Source organism: Pteropus medius, unplaced genomic scaffold, assembly GCF_902729225.1.
Source record: "Pteropus medius unplaced genomic scaffold, Ma_sr-lr_union100, whole genome shotgun sequence".
NCBI classification, from domain to species: domain Eukaryota; kingdom Metazoa; phylum Chordata; class Mammalia; order Chiroptera; family Pteropodidae; genus Pteropus; species Pteropus medius.
In genome coordinates, this window is record NW_024342473.1 from 13,692,997 (window position 1) to 13,717,733 (window position 24,737).

Below are 24,737 nucleotides of genomic sequence, written 5' to 3' on the forward strand. Positions count from 1 at the left end.
TCCCCCCTCCTCCCCTACCCTACTAGTAACCACTAGTCTATAGTCCTCTGGTAACCACTAGTCTTTAGCCCATGTTCATGAGTCTCTGTTTGTTTGTCCTGCTCATTTGTTGCTTTTAGGTTTATATCCCACATATAAGTGATATCATGTGATTTTCAACTTTTTCTGTCTGCTTTGCCCATTTTTTATAGAATTTTATATTGTTTTTTTAGAATTGGTTCAATTTCACATTTTAAGTAGATATTCATGAAATGTAGCTATCTCAAGCTATCATATTTCCTAATTGATTACTGCACAGATTCATACAATGGTTTCTTCTTTTCCTATATTTCTTTTTAAAAAAATGCGGTAAAATATAAATAATGTAAAATTTACCCTTTTAACAATTTCTAAGTATATTTATCTGTGGAATTAAGTACTTTCACATTGTTATGCAACCATCATCACTATCTCCAGACTTTTTTATCTTCCCCAGCTGAAACACTGTTGAACATGGGTGTACAAACATCTGTTTGAGTCCCTGCTTTTAGTAGTTTTGGGCATGTGTATATATATGTCCAGAAGTAGAATTGCTGAGTCATATGGTAATTTTATGTTTAACTCTTCTGAAGAATCAACCATACTCTTTTCTGTAGTAACTATATCATGTAACATTCCCATGAGCAGTGCACACAGATTCCAGATTTCTCCACAATCTTGCCAATCTTCTTATTTCGATTATAGCTATATTGGTTGGCGTGAAGTGGTATCTTGTGGTTTTGATTTCCATTTTTTCTAGTCATTAGTGGTGTTGAAAATCTATTTGTTATTTATTAGCCCTTTGTATAAATTCTTCTTAGAGTTTTATAGTTTTAGCTGTTATATTTAGGTCTTTGATTCATTTTGAGTTATACCAAATGAGGTTAAGGTCCGACTTCATTCTTTTGCATGTGGATATCCAGTTGTCTCATTACCATCTGCTGAAGAGACTATTCTTTCCCCACTGAATGGTCTTGGCATTTTTGTTGAAAATCAGTTGGTCGTAGATGTATGGGTTTATTTCTGGATTCTCAGTTCTGTTCCATTGATCTATATGTCTGTACCACTACCATACTGTTTTGATGACTGTAGCTTTGTGGTAATTTTGAAGTGTGACCCTTCCAATTTTGTCTCCTTAGATTTTCTGATATTGTATTTGTTGTCTTTTGCAATTACATATGAATTAAAAAAAGTTTTAGTGCTTGCCTATGGTTTGCATTATACATTTACAGCGTTATACATTTACAACTGATCTAAGTCCACTTCCAGATAACACTATACTGCTTCATGGTTTATGCAGGTATCTTATAACAGGCTTCCCAATTCCTTCCTCCTGTCCTTTATAATATTTCTCTGATTCATTTCACTAACCCATAAGCTATAATCACCAAATACATTGTTGCTGTTATTATTTCGAACCAATAGTTGTCTATTAGATCAATTAATAAAAAGAAAAAGATTTTACCTTCAATTATTCCTTATCTAATGCTTGTTTATGTAGATCCAAGTTTTTGACCTATGTCATCTTTCTTCTCTCCGAAGAACTTCTTTTGACATTTCTTGCAAGGTAAGTCTATTGGTGACAAATTCCCTCTCTTCTTGTTTGTCTGAAAAAGTCATTATTTCTCCTTCCTTATTGAAGGACAATTTCACTGGATATAGATTTCTTGGTTGGTGGTTTTCTTGCTTTCATCGCTTTAAATATTTCGTCCTACTCTCTTCTTCCTTGTCAGGTTTGTGAAAAGAAATAATGTCTCCAGTAGTGAGCTTTTCTTCTTGGGCTTTTGCTTCTGGGAAGCTGTGATTCTCCTTGTCCTCTTCTCTCTCTAGTTTTCTGGGCAGTGATTTACTCTGTGATCTGAATTCTCTGGTGGATCTGAGAAGAGTTCTTGTTTTTTCACTTTTCTTGTTCGAAGGATAGGAACCATGACTTCATGCTATTTACCATTTCGGAGCAGAAACTGGTAATCTCTATATGAATTTTAGGAATAGCTTTTTTTATTTCTGCAAAAAGGACATTGGGATTTTGACAGAGACTGCAAGATCTCTTCTAGGTGTATTGCCTTCTTAACAATATTAAGTCTTCCATGGACAACAGAATATTTTTCCATTTATTTTAGTCTTTTATTTCTTTCACCACTTTTTCCCAATTTTTAAAAATATATTTTTAAATTTTCCAATCACATTCGATATGCAATATTATATTAGTTTCAAATGTACAACAGAGTAATTAGACATATATATATAACTTACGAAGCAATTACCCCCATTCAGGTAGCCATCAGATACCGTATATAGTTCTTAGAATATTATTGACTGTTTTCCCTGTTATACTTTATATCCCCATGACTGTTCTGTGACTACCAGTTTGTACCTCTTAATCCCTTCACCCCTCTCCTCAACCCCACTCCCATCTGACAGCCATCAAATGTTCTCTATGAGTTTGTTTCTGTTTTTATTTTGTTTCTTTTTTAGATTTCACATATAAGTGAAATCATATGGTATTTGTCTTTCTATGACTGATTTCACTCAGCATAATACTCTCTAGGTCCACCCAAGTCATTGCCGATGGCAAGATTTCATTCTTTTTTTATGGCTGAGTAATGTTCCATTGTATATATGTACCACTTCTTTATCCATTTATTTATTGATGGACACTTAGGTTGCTTCCATATCTTGGCTATTGTAAATAATGCTGTAATAAACATATAAATGCATATGTCTTTTCAAATTAGTGTTTTGGGTTTCTTTGGATACATACCCAGAAGTAGAATTACTGGGTCCTCCTTTGTTTCTTGTTATAGCCTTCGTTTCAGAGTCTATTTTGTGTGGTATAAGTATTACTACCTCAAATTTTTTTCTCTTTTCCATTTTCATGAATATCTTTCTCCTTCCCTTTATTTTCAACCTGTGTGTATCTTTCGAAATGAAGTGAGTCTTTCGTAGGCAACATATGTAAGGATCTTGTATTCAGTCACTCTATATCTTTTGATTGGAGCATTTAAGTCATTTATATTGAAAGTGATAGATATGTTATTACCATTTTATTATTCATATTTTTTTTTCTTTTTTTCTTCTTTGTCTTCTTAAAGAAGTCCCTCTAACATTTCTTGTACCAGTTAGGTGGTGGTGAACTCCTTTAGCTTTTTCTTGTCTGGGAAGCTCTTTATCTGTTATTTGATTCTAAATGATAGCTTTCCTAGGTAGAGTAAACTTGATTATATATATGTCTTTTCGTCACTTTGAATATTTCGTGCCAGTTGCTTTTGACCTGCAGTTTCTGTTGAGAAATCAACTGTCAGTCTTATGAGAGCTCCCTTGTAGGTAGCCAACTGCTTTTCTCTTGTTTGAAACTCTGTGCTTCCTGGGCTTGTATCTCTATTTCCTTCTCCAAGTTAGGGAAGTTTTCCGTCATTATTTCTTCATACAATTTTTCAACCCCTTGCTCTCTCTCTTCTCCTTCTAGTACCCCAGTAATGCAAATGTTAGTATGCTTGATGTTTTCCCAGAGGCCCATTAATCTAGCTTCATTTTTTTGGATTTTTTTTTTCTTTTTGCTGTTCTAGTTAGGTGTTTTCTGCTACTTTATTTTCTAAATCACTGATTTAGACCTTGGCTTCATCTAATCTATTGTTGATTTCCTCTAATGTAGTCTTTATTTCGGTTATTGTATTCTTCATTTCTGGCTGGTTCTATTTTATGTTTTCTATCTCCATTTTTATGTTTCCTATTTTTTTTGACGTTCTCACTTTGATCATTGAGCATCCTTATAACTAGTGTTTTGAGCTCTGCATCTGGTAGATTGCTTGTCTCCATTTTATTTAGTTCTTTTCCTGGAGTTGTGTTCTGTTCTTTTATTTGGGACATGTTTCTTTGTCTCATTTATCTACCTCCCTGTGTTTGTTTCTGTGTATTAGGTAGAGCTGCTGTGTCCCCTCATCTTAGTAGGGCGGCCTTATGTAGTAGGTATCTTTTGGGGCCCAGGGGCACAGTCTCCCTGGTCACCGGAGCCAAGTGGTCCAGGTGTGTCCCTTCTGTGAGTATGTGTGTGCCCTTCTGTTGTATTTGAGCCTTGATTGCTGTTTGCATGTCAGTGGGAGGAGTTGACCCTCAAATTGATTGGTTGTGAGGACTGACTGTGGCTGCAGTGGAGGAGCTGTTGTGCTAGGGCTTTAGCAGGGCTCTGGTGCCTGCCCAGTCTGCCGTTTGGGTATGTCGTCTATGGAGGCAGCCAGGTGGTGCTCTGGCTAGGTCTGAAGCCGGCCACTGTTTGTGCTGGCTCCAGGGCCTCCAGGGAGGGGCCCCACCGCAGGCCAAGTTCATGCTGCTCACTGCGCCCTGCCACTACATAAGCCACAAAGCAATCTGTAGATGCCTTTTACCCATGCTATCTTGGAGGTGCCTAGGAGAAGCTAAGTTGCAAACCGAGGCTGGCTGCCGCTAGTGTCGGACTTCAGGCTTCTCAGCAAGAGGCCAAATGCTGCTTGTTTGAAGTTTGTGAACCTTTAAGAGATACCTGGAATGTTTGCAGCATGAACCAAGATGGGCTGTTGTATGGAAAAGCCACTGAAAGTGGCTTGGGTGGGCCTACCAGTTGGGCAGGACAGAGTCTTAGCCATTTTTTCCTGGTTTTTAGTGTATAATTCTTATACCTCCTTAGCTAAATCTATATTTTTGATGCTATTATAAATAGAATTATTTTCTTAATTTTATTTTCAGATTGTTCATCACTAGTGTATATAAATATAACTGATATTCTGAATTTATTAGTTCTAGTCATTTTTGGGGTTTTCAAATATAAGATCACGTCATCTGTGAATAGAGAATTTTACTCTCTCCAGTTTGGATGGCTTTTATTTATTTACTTATTTAGCCTAATTGCTTTGGCTAGTACAGTGTTGAATAGAAGTGGCAAATGAAAGTATCCCTGTCTCGTTTGATCTCAGGGGAAAGCTTTCAGTTACCATTCAGTTTTTTAACTGTGAGTTTTTCATAAAATTCCTTTTCCTGTCAAAGAAGTTTTTTCTATTCCTTGTTTCAGTGTTTTTATCAAGATAGTGTTGGATTTTGTCAAATGCTTTTTTTTTTTTCTTTTTGCATCAGTGGAGATGATCATGTGTCTTTTCATGCTATTAATGTGGCATATTATATTGATTGGTTTTTGAAGCCGACCCACCTGGGATAAATTTGTTTGTCATAATATGTAATCTTACTATGCTGTTGGATAAGGTCTGCTAGTCCTATATTTTGTGATGATTTTCATATTTGTAAGGGATGTTGGTCCACAATTTTCTTTTCTTGTGATGTTTTCACCTAGTTTTGGAGTCAGGTAGTTCTGGCTTCACAGAATGAGTTAAGAAATGTTCTATACTTTTCTGGATTTTGAGAAAGTTTGAGGAGGCTTGTTATTCTTTAACTGTTTGGTAGAATTACCAGTGGAGCTATGTGGTTCTGGGCTTTTCTTTTGGGGGAAGTTTTTGAAAATGATTCGATCTCTAGATTTACCCCGTGCAGGTTTGTTCAAATTTTTTATTTCTTCAGCAATTAGTTTTGGTACTTTTTGTGTTTATAGGACCATGTCCATTTCATCTAGGTTATTTGATTTGGTATATTATTGTTCATAGTATTCTCTTATAATCCTTTTTTATTTTTAAGGCCATAGAATTGTCCCCACTTTCATCTCTGAATTTAGTAATGTCTTCTTTTTTAAAATTTTTTATTATTTTTTTTGTTAGTCTTGCTAAGTTTGTCAATTTGTTGATCTTTTCAAAAAAACCAGTTTTCTTTATTCTGTGTTTTATCTCCACTCTAATTTTTATTATTTCTTTCCTTCCATTAGCTTTGGATTTAGCTTGTTCTTTATTCTTTTTCTAGTTCTTTAAAGTATAAACTTAACATATTGATTTGGGATCTTTTTATTTAATATAGGTATTTATACCTATAGATTGACCTTTTAGCACTGCTTTTGCTATATCCCGTAAGTTTTATTATGTTGTGTTTTTGTTTGTCTCAAGATATATTCTAATTTCTCTTATGATTTCTTCTTTGAAGAAATCTTAGTTGTTTAAAAGAATATTGTTTATTTTTTATATATTTGTGAATTTTCCAGTTTTTCTTTTATTAATTGATTTTTACTTTCATTCCATTATCATATAAGAGACTTTGGATGATATCAGTCTTTTCAAATTTATTGAGACTTGTCTTGTAGCCTAACATATTATTTCTCCTGGAGAATGTTCCTTGTATACTTGAGAAGATTATATATTCTGCTCTTTATTTAGTTGGATGTTCTGTATATATCTATTAGGGCTAGTTGGTTTATAGTACAAATACTCTATATCGATATTCTGTCTGGTTCTATACATTTTTGAAAGTGGAGTGTTGATGTCTCCAACTATTATTGTAGAACTGTCAGTTTCTTCAATTCTGTCAGTTTTACTTCATATATTTTTCACTTCCGTTACTAGGTGTGTTTATGTTTATAATTGCTATGTGTTCTTGATGGATTGGCTCTTTTATAATTGTAACAATTTGTCTTTTATAACAATTTTTATCTTAAACTTTATTTTGTCTGATGTTAGTATAGGCACCCTATTCTTTTGCTTACCATTTGCATTAACTATATTTTTATCCTTTTACTTCTAAGCTATTGTGTCTTTAGATAAAAATTGAAAATCTTATAGACAGAATGTAGTTGGGTTGTTTTTAATCTCATATCAATCTCTACTTTTTAACTGGAGAATTTAATCCATTTACATTTAAAGTAATTTATAAGGAAGGACTTTTGCTGTTTAGGTATTTGCTTTCTGTATATCTTACCTTTTTATTGTTTCTTAATTTCTCCATCACTGCCTTCTTTTGTGATTAGTATATTTGTCTAGTTTCTTGTTTCTTTTTCAGTATATTTTTATTTTGTTTTTTCTTAGTGTTCCTCTGGGGATTACAATTAACATCTCAATCTTATAATCAAGTCTGAACTAATACCGGCTTAGTTTTAGCAGTACATAAAAACTTTGCTCGTCTAAAGTTCTGTCATCCCTTTATGTTGTTATTGTAAGAAATTGCATATTTATACATTGTGTTCTCATTAACTTAGATGTTTAGCTATAAATATATTATTATTATTTTGTGCATTTTTCTTTCAAATCATATAAGCCAAGGAAAGAGTTCCAAACCATTAATGCAATAATACTGGCTTGTATGTCTGCCATGTAGCTCTCTCTACTCTTGTTTTTTACTTCTTTGTATGACTTTGAGTTATTATCTGGTGTCCTTTCATTTCAGCCCAAAGAAGTATCTTTTAAATTTTTTTATAGAGCAAGTCTACTAGTGATGAATACCCTCAGCTTTTATTTACCTGAGGATGTCTTTATTTTTCTTTCATTTTTGACGATTTTGCTGCATATGGCATTCTTGATTGACAGTTTATTTTTCAACACTTGAAATATGTCATCCCACTGCTTTCTTGCTTTCATGATTTCTTATAAGAAATTGGCTGTTAAACAATGTAGGATCTCCTTGTAGGTGATGAGTTGATTCTTTCTTGCTGCTTTCAAAATTCTTTGTATTTCAACAATTTGACTGTAATACATTTTGGTATCTATTTCTTTGAGTTCATGGAGCTTGTAGTTAGTTGAAATGCTTGTATGTGTAGGTGCTTAGATGTGTAGATTCCTGTTTTTCATCAGATTTGGGAGGTTCACAGACATTATTTCTTCAGATATTCTTCCCACCCCTTTCTCTCCTCTGTGACTCCGTTTATTTATTATGGTGGTACACTGGATGATGTCTCACAGGTTTCTTAAGCTCTTTATTTTTCTTCTTCTTTTCTATTTTTAAGACTGGACTATCTTAGCTGACCTATCTTTGAAAGTCTCTACTTGATGAGATACTGTTTTCGTGGTTTCCTTTAGTTCTTTGTGATTTCCTTTGCCTGAGCTTCAGGCACAGTTCCTATATTAATTTCTTTTTTTCCCTGTGAATGGGCCATACTTTCTTGTTTCTTTGCATGCTCAAAATTTTTTGTTCAAAACTAGATATTTTGAATATTACTTTGTGTCAACTCTAAACATATTTTTTTCCCTCCCCAGAGTTTTTTGTTACTGTTTGCGGTAGGTTGTTATTGTTTTGTTGTTGTTGTTGTTTGTTTGGTGTCTTTTCTAAAATATTTTTTAAAGTATGTATTCTTCGTCATGTGTGGTCATTGAAGTCTGTCTGTTCCATTAGCTTAGTTGTCAACTAGTGCTTTGACCAAGTTTCCTTGAACACCTGGAGCCTAGAAAAGAAAAAAATGAAGAAAACCCCCCAAATACTGCCCTACTCTTGGCTGAATGTTTCTGTGTTTGGATACTCTTTTAATTCTTAGCAGGCCATTTACAGTGTGACTTTAGTTTTTACTTCCTGTTTTTGTGGAGCCTGAAGGTCAGCTAAAAGTGAAAGCTTAGGCCTTTTCTGGGCATGTGTGTGGCCTTCCAGATTCCTTGTTATATATGAGAACTTACCAAGCCCATTTCTCCCCACATGTCTCTCGCTCTTCCCAGGCTGTTAGTTTTAAGTCTTATCCTGATTGTTTTTCCTTGCCCCAAGCTGCTTTGCTCTAAGAATGCTCCAACTAAGACAGAACAAAGTCCTTGTGCCAGTCCTTGAGGAAGCTGTCAGTCAGGTCATCACTTTCAACCACAGTCATTTGAGACTTGGTTTATATTGCTCCCTTGGCACTATCTCCCTGCACCAGGAGTTTAGCTGCCACCCTCACTGCCTCTGCTCAGCTGGGGAATGGAAGCTGGTCGGCCGTCAATTAAAAACCCAATAGCACTCTTCTGTAGTAATGCTTCTTTCTTTGCTGAGCCTTCCCTTGGTTGTTGTAAGTTAAATAGATTCTAGAGTTTTGCAGAAGTTGATTCAGACGATTTTAGCCAGCTTATTTGTTGTTTTGTGTAGGAGGTAGAGCCCTGGAGTTTAGTACTTTGCCATTTTTGGTAATGTCTTCCCTTGTCCCCGCCCCCCACCCCTTTTTTTAAAGTTTTTCTACTGAAAATTTTCAAAACATCCAACTTAATTTTTACAGTATTTTTAAAAGAACTACAATATACTTATTAAGATTCATGTGTAGTTTAAAGACTAAATGTATACACTATGTTCTCATCAGTTAAGAAATAGGACATTACCAGTATCTTAGAAGTCTCTTTGTGCCCCTTTCTTTTTCTGACTTCCTAGAAGGAACCACTGTCCTGAATTTTGTTTTAGATGTGTAAATAAGTAGGAAAATGTTCTTTATAACTAAAAGAAAAATTAATAGAAACAGACCTAGAAATGCTGAGATCATAGAATTAGTACACAAGGACTTTAAAAACAATTATAAAAAAGCTTAGTCCACGGCCATGCCACACTGAACAAGCCCAATCCCATCTGATCTTGGAAGCTAAGCAGGGTCGGGCCTGGTTAGTACTTGGATGGGAGACCACCCAGGAAGACCAGGTGCTGTTGGCGTAAAAAAATAAAAAAATATGGGATTGTAAGCTGACAAGGTCCTTGCAATCTGTGAGGTCAACCAAGGGTTGCCTCAAAAAAAAAAAAAAAAAAAAAAAAAACTTAAAGATTTAGAGGTAAATGTAAAAATACTGAGCAGAAAAATAGATATAAGAAAAGAACAAATAAAGTTTTTGAGCTGAACAGTACCCAAATTGTTGCTTTTAATTCAGCATTTTCAGTTTTTAGTAGGCAAGGTATTTGAGTAATCTGCTATATTTCCAGAAATTGAAGCTTAGCTTTAATTTTTAACCCACAAGCTTTTTTTTCCATTGGTAATTCCCAAATCTTGTTAACCAGTTTTTTCATTTTTCTTACTAACTTTACCAAATGTCATAAGTTTTAAAAACTGGAACAAAATTATATTTACTTTTAAATAGGTGTTACTCTTTTTTAGGGGGGAATGTAAAGTTCTTTTTAATTTGAATTGACATACAATATTATTTTTCAGGTGTACAACATAGTGATTTGACCTTTGTCTACCTTACAAAGTGATTACCATGAGAATTCTAGTAACCATCTGTCACTGTAGAAAGTTATTGCAATATTATTGACTGTATTCTCTATGCTGCACATTATATCCCTGTGATTTATTTGTTATAACTATAAGTTTGCAGCTCTTAATTTTCTCAAAAATATGGAATACTTTATGAATTTGCATGTTATCCTTATGCACAGGGCATGCTAATCTCTGTAGCATTCCAATTTTAGTATATGTGCTACTGATGTTTAGTATATGAGCACTAGATGTTAGTTTTAACATTTTAGTTTTAACTTATCAAATGAAGAATGTCAGTAATATTGCTTTTTCAGATAATAAAAGATAAAAATTCTAAAATCCAAAATGCAGTCATGTAACCAAGATGATAGTAGAGTGAAAGAGAGTGAAAGAAGTAGGAGCTAAGTATTTAATATAGATATATTTGAGAATGATTAAATGCAAATTGTATTTTCATAAAGTATATTTACATTTTTACTGTGTATTTAATATGTTAAATATGTTTAATATACTTAATATATGATAATAGTAAGTTAACATTTTATATTTTTATTATTTATACATAGTTAACCATTATCTTTTTTTTTTTGAACTGCACACTTTTAATCATTTTGTAGGCAAGCCTGTGCTGTATCCTTCTTGTTAGGACAGTACTGACAGCATAAACCTCTTTATGCACTCAGCTATGATTAAACTAAGGTTTACATCCTTGGTATTAAAATACCACCTCCCAGTTACTAAACATACTTTAAATCTTTCTAAGTTGCCACTCTTACCAGTGCTGATTTCAGGGCCATTGGGATTTGTCTTTATGTGGACCAGGTTAGGACAATGGATTCTTTTTCTTCGGTTAAAAAATTTGTTTTAATTCTTTTTTAAAAACATTTATAATTTATTTTTTAATGTCTCAAATTATGGTTGAGAAAGTTGAGATAAGAAGTATTAACTTGGGCTACTGGCATATCTATGATTAGAATTCAGAATTTTTAGCCTGTGGTTCAATTCTTTCATTGTGTTCCTCTGTATAAGACATTCTTTCCTGTTCATAAGACTTGCATTGATTTTCTCTTGGTAGTACAATATGTTAAGGTGTTGAATTTGTTATTCAGAATCATCAAATTTTTTTTTACTTGGGGGAGCTAAACCTTAAGTTCACTTAATTTTTATGTTATATTGATTCTCTACATTGTTAGAAAATCCTATGTCCAGGTGTCCAGGATGACCAATTAGAAGGTTGAGAGAATTCATTTTGTCTTTGGGTAGAGTGAGCAGACAGTTCCGACCTCTATTTGACTTGAGAATAGCCTCTGGTGTGCCCAATAAAAAGTAATGTAAGCAGCGCACAAAAGTTTGGGATTTTTAATAATCAGATACCTCTACTGGAAGTAGATCACTGTGGAACTTAATTTTTCAAGGATGACGGTATATATAACCTTAGCATCCATATGATTGCTAGTTTTACCATGTTCTGAATCCAGTATAATTTAATGCAATAAAAATAAAGTGAAAAATAAAGTATTATTAACTTTGACATAATAGGTACTTCTAACCAGTACTTGTTTTTGTAGTGGCCAGTTTCATTAAACTCTATGCTTGTTTCCTTGTAAATGTCATTTTTTAATTTAAACAGTATTAGACTTTCTATTATCAAAAGCTGTTTACAGAGGTAAAAGCCATTGTAAAAAGTTTCAACATTTTGCAGATTTTTAACAAAATGCAAGTGCTTGTAAATTTATCTCTATTTAGAAATTTGACAGTTTGGTGTGTTTTTATTTAAATTGTATTTCTTTGCAAATACTAACATATATTTTCAGTTTTCTTGTTATGTATAAAAGATACTATGTACTATTATTTTCCTATTTAAAAACACTTTTTTTTTTAAAGCAATATCTCAGTATTTTGTCTCTGTTTTGAGGATATGGACAAGGTGTTTAGTTTAAGTTCTTTTTCAAATAATTTATGTGATTATTTCACATGTGAGCATTGTAGAAAAATTTGAGCAAATAGGAAAGCTATAAAGAACAAAATAAAACCACATGTAATTCTAGAGAGTAATCATTAGCATATAAATTTTCTTTCCAGTTTGTTCTATAATTGTGAGATATTTATTTTTAAAATAAATTTTAAATAAATAAATCTAAATTATACAGTTTAGTATCTGTTTTTCATTTAACACTGAAAAAAGATTCCATATCATCTGATAGTTACTTAATGGCTATATAACATTATTTAGCAACAACTCTATTGTTAGTTTTTAGGTTATTTCAGATATTTGTTGCTATAAATCCTGAAATAAATATTTTGACTATTTCCTTAGGAAATGTATTTCCTTAGGGTATAATAGATGAACATTACTGTTTATTCCTTAATGCTCAATAAATGAACATTTTGCCAGGAAGTCTTCCAGAAAGGTGGTACAGTCTCCTCAGCAAGGCATGAGAGCGCGTTTCCCAGGATTTGGCTAACATTGGGCATCATGTTTTTTTTTTTATCTTTATCTATTTTATAAATGAAAAATATTATTTTTGTATAACATCTTTAATGTGTATTTTTTATGCATAATATAACACAGTGCTGTGTGGACTTTGGATATCACATACATTTGGTAACTAACTATAAAATTAAAATTTATGTAAAAATAAGTTATTACAGTTTTAGCCACATCCAGTTGTATTAATTTCTGAAATGTTAGATGGCAATGAAAATTGCAAAGGACCTGCTTTTTCTGGTTTGCATTGTAATGTGGATAAGACTTGGTAGAGTTTGCTGATGAGCTTACCTTGAGTTTTGATGTGATACAACAATTATGTGGTCCTGAAGGTTGTTAGGTTATATGTAGCTACTAAGAATTATCTACAGTCTTGGTTGAAAAACATCTAAGGAAAAGATGGTTTGCTAAGAAGATTATTGGTGAGATCAGAATAATAGAGGCAATAGCTAACCTAACAGAGAACAAATTAGTTTAGAGGCATTTATATTTGACATTTTAGTAATAGACTCTTCCTATTTATTTGTATTAGGGATGTACCCAATGGATTCCTAATTAGAAATTTTTTATTAACTAGATTTATTGTCTGTATTTGAACACATAAAATAGCATGTCTTTTTTCTTTAATGTTTTTAAATTATTACAATTCATAAGTTAAGAAAGACATTATTTGGGTTGATCTTGAAACTAGTCTTTCCTTTCTAAAATGTAAGGCATCCTCTTATAAATTAAAGATCAGTGATCATTTTCAGTACACAAATCACATGTCTTTACCCGCTGCTCCTCTTTGATCTAATTACGAAATGAGCTGGCCTTTCTTTATCTGACCATAATTTTATACCCATAGGAACTCTTGTAGTTTTATATCCGTGGAAATTTCACATATACACAGCTGAGAACTTGAATGTAGACTAGGAGGTCTGTATTCTAAAAGTCTGAATTCTAAAACTCCTATACTTTTCTTAAGAATATACTTCTGCAACTTCTCGGAGCATAATCATCTGACTTTACTAAGTCACCTAACTTTGCTAACAGATTTGGTTATAGCTCATAGCAAATTAAAGGAGACAGTTTACAAACAAGAGAAGATGCTGCTAGACGTGAACATACCAACAACTATAAGAAGTGACCTTTGATACAAAAGAAAGGAAAAAAATATCTTAAAACTTAGTAGCTGGGGCCAGTTAGTATAGTAACATTTGGCATTACACACTTCATTAGAGCTAAATGACATAATTCTTCAGAGAAAAGTAACACTGGCTGTTCTCCATCATCAAAAAGGTTAAATTCACATAATGTTATGTGTTTGGCTGCCTAAGCATCCATGTGTGCAAATATGCTCTAAAATTATTATCTCTTTTTTCTCTTTCCAGTGTTTATATCATTTCTTTTTCTTACTGAATTGGCTGTACCATTGGTTAAGTTATTTTTACAGTGGCTTCTATTTAAGTATAAAGTTATGTACATCTTAAGCTTAGTTTTAAAGTTTAAAAGTTTAAACTTCAATTTAGCAAATTCATCTATTTAAGGTATAATATCCTAATGATTAGACTAGTAAGGGATTATTATGCTTACAGGTACAGTTTGGCCTAATTATCCACATTTATATTTTTTAGAAGTATTTGGTTAGAATTGTGTTTGGTAGAAGCATGAGTAGATTAAAAGGTGAGAAAAGGCAAAGGTTAATTATGGAGAAGAATAGATGGGTAAGGAAGGTATGAGTGATAGTTGGGGAAGAGAAAATGATTGCTCTGAAGATTAATATGCTAATTTTATTCTCGGATTAATTAGAAGGAAGTTTTTCATTTTCTATTTTAATGTCACATTTTCCTTAGGCATTTTATAAATATCAGATATTGTCCTTTAGTCTTTAAGAGTGAAAATTTTATGTAACTGATTTAAATGATTTATGATTATTAACAAGTGATATAAAAGGAAAAGGGGCAAGTGAAACCCAGTTATCTTTTGAGTAGCAAAATTTTCCTTTTCTAGAATTATAAAGCATTGCTTTAGACACAGACTTTTTTGCAGCCAAATGTACAGAATTATGTGTTTCACTACACTGCCTTGATAATTGAATTTGGCCTAGGCTCATGGGAGTCTTGTGGGGTGTGTATGTTTGACTTATGAGAAAGCTTCTAGAGGAGGGTTGGTTTTAATTAATGCTTCACAAAGTAATGATAAAATATGGATTTTGGGGTGTTTTTTGTTTTTGTTTGCTTCTTTTAGTGGGTTTACCAGTTGTTTCTTTTCTCATTATGTATTTTTTGGCTTTAAAGAAGAAACACCCTTCTTATTCATTGCTTTTAGTACTTCAAAGTGAAACTGATACACATCTCTTATTTTAGTATAATGTATTAAATACAGAATTAGCGTTACTTTTTCTCCTTTGAGCCTATTTCCTCCTCTACCTCTCTCAAACATTACCTAGTATTTTCACTGGGTTTTCAACTGAGAGACTATTTCCCAGTCAGAGACTACTATTATGCAGATAGACCCAGAAGACTTAATAGATTCTTGTGAATTTAGTATGGAATCACAGGAAGGACAGAAGAAATTTCTGGGTCTATCTGCATAGTAATAATAGTATAAATATAAGCTGTCAAACAAGCCAGAACAAATTCAGGTTCTTTTCAGGATTGTTTGCTGTGGAAGTACAAGAAGAAGAGAAACTGCTTGGCCCTCTATGTGGATATTAGGAAAGGACTCTCTACTGGTTATGGTTGTCTTTTGTCTATTCATTTTCCTTACCTACATACTTCCTCCTCCTGCTTTGACACTGTTTACAGGAAGAACAGGGATGATGGGAAAGAACACTCTTGGTGGATAGTCCCGTATCTCTGATCAATTTGTTTTTTTTCCTGTGGTTATCATTCTTATTTTACCAATAAAGAAACTCAGGCACAGTCAGAGGTTACTATTTCCCTAGATTCTCTGTCCATTGCTTTACTATTGAACTTTTTCGCAAGTCTGTGTGTTTTCCCCACCCTTAACTGTGAAATCATCCTAATTTCCTCCTTTACAGAGGAGGTGCATTGAAATAGTAGCAATTTACAGGTTAGTGATTTCAGCCTGATTTCCTTTATTGGTAGATTGAATATTGGGACTGCATTGGTTTCGATTATAAATTTATTGAGAAACTATGTGTTAGGCCCAGTGTTGGCACAGGAGTACAGTAACAAACGAGAAAGATCTGCACCTATATCGAAGGAGCTTATAGGCAGGTATTAAGTAGATTTCTTTTGCTCCTATAATTTGAAATGAAGTAACTAAAACAAGACACGAAACAGCAGGAGTAAGTTGACTTTCTACACTGGAGGAACTCAAATTGAAATACAGTTTGTATGACAACCTAATATTCCTTTGATCAACAGAAAAGGTTGAAATTTTGATTTACAAAGTCCCATTAACTTTGGAGGGACTCTTTACTACTAAGCTTTTGATAGGGTATTTTTAAAAGTAATAACAAGGTGAAAAGTTACTTTAAAGCTTACGAATTCAGATCATCAGTCACAAAGTAAATATTTATGGAGGAGACATATTAGTTCTTTGGAAGGTAGATAGGGATGAGGCAATCAGTAGTGAGAATGCAATCCAATAATTATTCAAGACTATCATTAAGCCTGCCTGTTGTTCTGTAGCCTGTTATGGTGACTATTCTTGTATTTCCAAACTGTGGTTGTCAAATCCCTTATTTAAAAAAAATTTTGAGTTATAATTATAAGAAAAATAAAGATTCAGGACCCTTGTGATTTTGCACCAATGAAAGGTGTTTGTGGCTCTTTGGTACTGGCTTCATCGTTACAGTTTTATTATCTATTTTTCTTGAGTAGAGAAGAAAAGTCATCTGCTCAGTCAAAGTTATTATGGTTTTGTTTATTATTTCAGTAGAAAAAGAAAACCCTTTTACAAGGTACTGAAAGATATTTTTCCTGTTAGCCTGTGTTGGTTTACCCTTCTCACACAGGATGTGTTCTGAAATAGTTGGTAGAAGTATTTGAAAGAAACATTCATTTTCTTTGTAGGTTGTCTTAAAGCAGTTCTTGTAAAATAAGCCAGTAATCTGAATCTTTGTATTAACTCCTTGTAAGTAGCATTAGGGAAACCAAAGATAAAAATAATATTGTGATCTCTAGACTTACCCTAAGTTAGAAAATACCAGGTAATTCTAGGAGTGAGCTTTTTGATGAAGATATAATACTGTCATCTGTTACAGTAGATCAAAAATTCAGTACTTTAAATTTTGCTAGTAGCATTGCCTTAGGTTTGAATTAAAAGTGCCTCTTTCCAGCCCTTGAATGAGATACTCTTAAAAAATAGTACTCCTTGGGGATGTAATATATAGTATAGGAAATGTAGTTAATAATATTGTGATAGCGTTGCATGATGTCAGATGGTTGCTGGACTTACAGTGATCACTTCTTTAGGTATATAAGTGTTAAATAACTATGGTGTACACCTGAAACTCATATAATATTGTATGTTAGCTATATTTTAATAAAGCTTTTTTTAAAAAAGAAAATAGTACTCTTGTGTTTTACTCTTGAGATTATACTTGCTAACATTTCTTTATTCCCTTCTTTCCAAATAATTTCAGCTCACGTTTAAAGCTGAGTATATAATCTCTGAAAATAAAGATGAGTTTCTTAATCCTGTAGCTATTATACTAAAATGTAAAAGGTTGGTAAATTAGTATAAATTGTATTTATCTGACAGACTGGTTTTAATGTGTATAAGTCAATTTATTTCTCAGCTGATAATTTTTACATAACTTAAAAATTAAACGTAGTCTACAGCCATGCCACCCTGAACATGCTTGATCCTGTCTGATTGCAGAAACTAAGCAGGGTTGGGCCTGGTTATTACTTGGATGGGAGACCACCTAGGAAGACCAGGTGCTGTATGTGTAAATGAATGAATGAATGAATGAATGAATGAATGAAAACTAAACGTAAAAGAATCTTTTATGACATTAAAAACATTTTGTTTGTGCAATTTATACTTTAGTCACAGTAAGGCTGAGATGCAGATGTTTTCATTCATGTTGAATGAGGTGAGGTGTGACCTGGTATGATGAGATGTGACATGATGTGGGTAAGAGATTTGGAATCAGGCAGATATCTAAGTTTTAGTTCTCTCTCTGCCATTTCTTAGCTGTGGTAGTGTTAGGTTACTTAACATGTCTAAACTTATTTATTTCTTTCATGGGTAAAGGGATAATAATAATGCCTGTCCCAAAGGTTACTTGTTAAATAAGATAACCCAGGTAAAGTGTCTTGTGTAGTACCTAGTATGCTGGAGTCACTCAAAAGATGCTCTTATTAATGTAAAAATTCAGAGCCATAAATTAAACCCTAAAGTTATGATAGGTAAAGGTAATTATAATAATGGAGCTTTAAAAACCTTTATTTAAAGTAGTTGTGAGGCCTTTTTGAGCCACGCTTCTCTTGCTCGGGCCTGCTTCCATGTCTGGAAGTGGTCTTTGCCTTCTAATAAAGCTTTTCTTTTCTATTTTTAAAAAAATTAATAAATAAAGTAGTTGTGAATACAGTTCTCCCCAATATTAATTAATTTTTCACAGAAATGGTTAGATAATCTAGAACTGTAGAGTTTTTCTTGGTATGAGGTAACCCATTATAATATGAAAGTAATGTGGTACTAACAGCTGTCAGTGTATGTGAATTGTGTTTTAGGCTTGAATTCCCTACTTCGACCTTCTCCAGTTGATAGAATTCAGTTATCTTTACAGAAAATGAAAGATGAAGTTTAAAGCTGATTATATATACTCGTAGAATTCAAATAGAAGGCTGCCATGCTGCTTCTGAGTGGTATAATGTAACTATTGCCATATCCCAGAGAAGGCAAAATATTGTTGAAGACCACTTGAATTCATGTTGTTCCTTTCTCCTTAAAATCAATACTTTTATTGCAATTTAGCTGTAGAGAATGATTACAGGAAAAACAGTGTCCATGTTCCAGATATCACAAAAATCAAAAGGACCAAAAGAGCTCTGTATTAAATTTGGGTATTTTTTGGTATTAATTTTGTATTGATCAAGTTCTGTGATTCAGATATTTTATATGTTTTAGTATTAAGAATACTAGAAAGAATTTATTCTTTTTTCACTACTGTGCAAGCTATAAAATGAGAGAATAAGCAGATAATAGCCCTTCGAAGGACAGAGAGGAGTAAATATAACTTTAAACATCCTAATCAAATTGGTGAAATTCCTTGTGTTTAGCCAACAATTAACAAATAATTCCTTGAGACTGGACAAAAGTTAAAAAAATAGATGAATATTTGTATTTAATGCTGCAGCAGATTTTCAGCTGCAGCCCTTCATGTCACCAATAAATGCGGTGGAACAGTGAAGACCCATTTGTGACAAAAGCAAGAGGAAGATAAAAGCGTAATATGTTTTACATTGCTATGATTAAAATAGAGTCCTATCTTAAACTTTAGAGTAACTGAGTTTAAAAACTTGTTTTGCATGTACCAAGTAAGAATATAGTATGTGCCCGAGATGAAAAGGGCTTAGCTCTTGGCACGTTTGGGAGAAAAACTAGATTTCTTTGTAGCTAGTTCATTCATAAAACTAAGAAAGAGAAATCTGAATATGAGAACATTTATGTTATAAGACTATATGCTCCACGAGAGGAAGAAAACATTTTAGAATAAGGATTTCAGAAGGTGAAAGATATTTACTACGTAAGGTAATTGAGTCAAGAAAAAGGAATAAAATTTCAATGAAATGTTACATAAGGTTTAATTAGAGACTTGTAGGCACTCTTGTGAGATTTCTTTTTGCTTTGTGTGGCTTATCAATAAATTAGTGGGAAATACAGGAAGAGAATTTAGACTTTATTGTACAGAATCACTACAGTCCCAAATCTCCCTCCTTCTTCATCCTATTGGCTATCTTATTTGCTCAAGGAAAGTTTAATTGTGTGATCATTTCATAATGGAAAAATTTTACCAATATTAGTGTTAAGTCTTTGACTAGATGCTTTTAAATGAAATTTGGGTGTCTGATCTTAACCTAGCTCACTATCAGAAGTGGCTACTTTCACCATAAGCCCATGGACTGGAGGTAATTTTATATGATATATTGTAGCCTTTTTCCTTTATAAACCCATCTGTTCATTATATAAATGCTTGCATTATCTAATGTGTAATAACCTTTTGTTTTGAATGCTGCTCATTTCCTTAGAATAATACATTGAATTGTTCTCATTTGGATTTGAAATTGAGAAATGGGAGTTTTCCCTTGAATAAGAAATAAGAAATGAATTTAATTTGTCTAGTTAACAATACTAACCATAATATTCTGAACTTCTCTGTGGAAAGCATTATCATTATTTCAGACTCTCACTTTTCATATTAAGGCTTGTTTTTATTACTGGAGTTAACAAGGTACTTTTTAGTTTAAAACAGGGTACTTTTTTCCTGTTTTGTGAGTTCCTATCCTTTTTCTTGGCAACATAGATTATTTATGCTAAAGACTTTAAAAACTGTATTTTGCTTTAACAGATTTAAACCAGATGTGGCAAACTGATGTCTTGGACATTGTTTAAAATTTTCAAGAGTTTCTAACATAAAAACTGGGAGATTTTGTTAAAATTTCAATGTTTAGCAACTTCTGAAGAATCAGAGCTGGCAACACTGGGCCTGTATTTTCACATGGCAAAACTCAGCAGTAGCTGAGAGGTAGCTGTGCTGTAGGTGGGACATCCACTATTCACTTTCCCATCATGTACCTTCACATAGTTGTCACTCATTATATTTAATATCTGCTCCTTCTCAGCATTGCAGCTTCTTAATGAGTTTGTTTCTTAGTTCTCTTTCAGTGGAATTATCTGGAGAATCATAAAAAACCCTGGTCTACATCACTCAGTTTTGTTTTGTTCTGTTTTTTTTAAGCCTTCAGACAAGCAATATTTTCCTTTTATGATAATAGTTTATTCAAGAGAAAGGTATTACATTTTATGTCTATAACATAAGCACAAGGCGATAAGCTTGATAAATTAAGCTAACTTCGAAACAAACTTATAGTGATTTAAAATCTCAACGAGTATTGCTTGCTTAATCACCTCAAGAGGCCAGTTTTTCTAAAGGTGCTTCTCAAAAAATTTTGAGAAAACATGATGGTATATTTCTTTTGAATATTCTCAGGGATGTCAGATTTTCATAATACTTGAAGGGTATATGTCTAATTTGACAAAATCAAATGTGACAAATATTCTGAAGTAGCAAGAAGTCAGCTAAAAATCTAATGGGTGAGAATCTAGATAAAACCAGATTTTATCCAGGTTCACAGTAAATTTGAACATTTGTTCAAATTAAAATAGTTCTCCAGGAAGAGGATATTATAAGTAAGGTTTAATACCCAGTAGCCCTCAACCTTAAATCCCCTCTCCCCAAAAAAGAATAGACTATAATGAATTAATGACAACAAAAATTAGTACTAAAACAAAAGTAATGAAAACTTTATCAAGGTGATGAAAACAGATAACAGCACTCATTTGATGCCAGAAATTTCAAGGAATGTCTTCCAGGAATAATATACTTTGGACCAGAAAGAAGAAAAGTACATAATTCAGTTGTTTCTTGAAGCCACAATAGCAAAGTCATAAAGAAACTATATATGATTTATTTATATTATATGTTAAATATTTATGTAAATAAATATTTTCCCTCCTCTATGATAATAGCTTTTAATATCACATTTGGCTTACTTTTACATGAGGCAGTCTCCACCAAATATACATGAACAAGATTTAGAGGTGATGGCCAAAGGCAGGAGAAACAGCCTCATAAGGTCCTTTTCTGAGCCGTATAGTAGTTGCTTCAAGCCGTAGCTCCTTGTCCATCCCTGTCATGGTGAAATTAATGAGTCAACTAGAGAAACTGATAAGTATTTACCAGGCAAACAAACTCAAGAAAAACCAGTTGCACTAATTGTGGGCTAAAGATAGACCCAGATTGATATCTCTGAATTCAAAAATTATTTTTAAAACAGAGATATGCTTTAAATAGATGAATTGTGTGGTATGTGAATGATATCTCAATGAAGTTGTTGTTTTTTAAAACAGACGAAACAAAACACAAATGAGATCCCTTGAAGAAATTTCGCCACGAAAAAGGGGGCATAAATGTAGCGTTCAAGTGATAGAGAATATCAATCAGTGTGAGAGAAAGAAGTAATTTTAAGTTATTCAAAGGAGGGGGAATTATTAGTCTGGCTCCCTAGCAGAAAAATTGTGGACATATTTAAAAATACTGCACACATTTGTTTTTTATTGTTTCAGGAGGACAATTTTGAGGCCAGTGCACTTTTGACTCAATGGGGCTGAATGGGTGAGTGAGCACAGGGTCTTTTGGTAATTGTGGCAACAGGGAAGAACTGAGGCTTTGGACTCCTGGCTCTGTTTGACTGTGTAATCTAGTCGGTAAATATAACCTCTCTGAGCTTCGATTTTCTTGTCTATGGCAAAGAATAAATTGCCTTTTACCAAAGCAGGTAATTCTAGGTTAACTTCCCTGCATAGGTCATACAGCACCCAGAGTCAATCATTTTAAAAATGTAAATGTCTTTTATAAACCTAAATTTCTTTAAGTATAAATATTACTACCCTGCTTTAAATGCTTAAATGGATACTCATTGCAGTATCAGAGTCCTGAATAATGGACTCCTGCTACCTCTTTACCTTGTACATTGTAATCCCCAGCCTTGCTGATCTTTTTTCACCAAGAACATTACAGGCTGTTCCTCTGTCTGGAAGCTCTGTACCTAGCTCTTGACAAGATTTGCCCCTTTTCATCCTGAGGACACTGTTTAAATGTGGCTTCTAATAAAGGCCTTAATCACCCTCTGCCTAAAACTCTCCTTTTTGACTTCCCCATGCTCTGTAGTTCAGCATATCTTTGTTTTCTTCGTAGCATGGCCCAAATTTGTAGTTCTTTTATTCGTGATTGTTTGTGATGCCCCCTGTAGACTATAAGCTCTGAGCATAGAAACTACATATATGTTGAGTTCACTGTTATATCCCCAGTGACTACCTAGTTTTACACACATAGGAGGCACTCACTAAATGTTGATTGAATTAAGAATTCCACTTTGAATAAGTGTAAGTGCTTATACTTTCAACTTTTTGACACCTGGAAAGTAGCATACTCCTTCAGTGATTGCTGTAATTCCATAAGGTTCTTTTATATAGAAATACTATTTAAAAACACTTGTGTGTATATTTTTTTAAGACTTCATTTTTTAAATTTTAGGTTCACGATGAAATTAAGAGAAAGGTACAGAGATATCCCATATACCCACCAACCTAACACATGCACAGTCTCCCCCATTATGAACATCCTCTACCAGAGTGGTATGTTTGTTAAATTTGGTGAACCTACACTGACACATCATAGTCACCCAAAGCCTGTAGTGATCATTAGGTCTCACTCTTGGTGTTGTGCATTCTTTGGGCTTGAACAAATGTATAATGACATGTGTCTGCCATTATAATATATACAGAGAGAGTAGTTTCACTGCCCTAAAAATCCTCTGTGCTATGCCTCTTCATCTCCCTCTCCTGCTGGCAACTTACTAATCATTTTTACCACCATAGTTTTGCCTTTTTCAGAATGTCACATAATTGGAGTCATACAATATATAGCCTTTTCAGATTGGCTTCTTTCACTTGGTGATATGCATTTAAGGTTTCTCTGTGTCTTTTCATGCTTGATAGCTCATTTCTTTTTAGTGTCGAATAATATTCCAGTATCTGGATGTATCACAGCTTATTCATATACCTACTGAAGGACATTAGAGCCTTTAACATATTAATAATAATCACCACATAACGACGTTTAGGTCAACGATGAACTGCATATGTGATGATGGTCCCATAAGATTATAATGGAGATGAAATTTCCTGTAAGAAATGGAAGGCTATGTGGTTCAGAAAGATTTTTTCTTCTGTGATGGGAGCAATGTCTGTAGGGTTTGGGAGATTCCCTCCCACTTACAGCAACTTAATTTTGAGTGCACAGATTATATCCCAGTCAGCAAGCCACTGACCTGTTTCAGCACAGAGTGCTATAGCCCTCCCAGAAGTAGCTTGATTGTCTTTGATGTACATCATTGTAAATTCTTTGTTGAGGCTCTAAGATCCTGTACAAGGACACAGGTCCACAGGAGGAACCTTAACCAATATCAAGTGCCACTGCTACTTTAGTAAAAGTTTTCTGGGATAGTGTGGAGCCAGCCTGTCCATGTCTTTGGAAATACTTTCACATTGTAATGTTGTAAAGCATAGATAAGTTTTATTTCTTCCATCAACTCAATGCTAGAGAGAGCCCTTTGTGCCAGATAAGATCAGTGGAACCAAAAACAAATTTTGAAAGTCAAAATATTGAGCTCTCAGTTCTATACCCTCTCTATATTAAACACACCCCTCCTTTTTTTATGAATTAAAGTTCCTTAATTGGACCACTGCTCCAGCATGCAATAACCAAAACTACATTGCCATGACAATCCCCTATGTTCTTTTATCTCTCCATTTTGATTTCTTATTCCTACTGATCCTCAGGCCACCTTTTATGGCCTTACCCCTCCAATTTCTCCTCAAATGTTTCCAATCAGTCCATCCCACATCCCTGTTTGTGGAGCAACATTGTGACAGCCTCCATGTTCTATTTCTGATCCTGTCAGAAGGAAGCAGGAAGAAGGCTTGTAGGACAATGTTTATAAAATCTACAGTATACAGTAATGTCCTGGTCCTTCACATTCACTCACTACTCACTCCCACCTAGAGCAACTTCCAATCCTGCAAGCTCTGTTCATGGTAGGTGCCCAATACATTTTAAAAATCTTTGTATCGTATTTTTACTATGCCTTTTCTTTGTTTAGATATGTTTACATATACAGATACCATTGTGTTACAGTTGCTTATAATATTTAATACAGTAACATGCCGTTTGAGTTTGTAGCCTAGGAGCAATAGGCTATATCATATAGCCTAGGTATGTAGTTGGCTGTACCATCTAGATTTGTGTAAGTGTACTCCATGATGTTCTCAAAATGATGAAATAGCCTAATGATGCATTTCTCAGAACATATCCCTGTCGTTAAGCAACATGTCAGTAGTTTTAAATTCCTGGTGTGATACTTTCGTCATCCTTGCCATGTCTGGTTCTAATACTTGCTC

The 24,737-nt window shown here is 33.6% G+C and overlaps 1 protein-coding gene, 1 non-coding gene and 2 pseudogenes across 7 annotated transcripts in view; 3 read left to right on the forward strand and 1 right to left on the reverse strand.

Moving 5' to 3' along the window:
• The window catches only part of CSNK1G1 (casein kinase 1 gamma 1), a 146,833-nt gene that overhangs the window by 11,742 nt on the left and 110,354 nt on the right, over window positions 1-24,737 (forward strand). Inside the window, exon 2 of one of the 6 annotated variants that reach the window (XM_039865320.1) lies at window positions 21,843-21,891. The exons of the other annotated variants lie outside the window; for them this stretch is intronic. The gene's annotated coding sequence lies outside the window, so the exon portion shown is untranslated. The remainder of the gene's footprint in view (window positions 1-21,842; window positions 21,892-24,737) is intronic. 6 annotated transcript variants of the gene reach the window in all.
• LOC120604741 (uncharacterized) lies at window positions 9,389-9,507 on the forward strand (annotated as a pseudogene).
• Window positions 10,178-10,282, reverse strand: LOC120604758 (U6 spliceosomal RNA). Its single transcript, XR_005653409.1, has one exon. It is a non-coding gene; the product is annotated as a U6 spliceosomal RNA (small nuclear RNA).
• On the forward strand, window positions 17,322-17,440 carry LOC120604671 (uncharacterized; annotated as a pseudogene).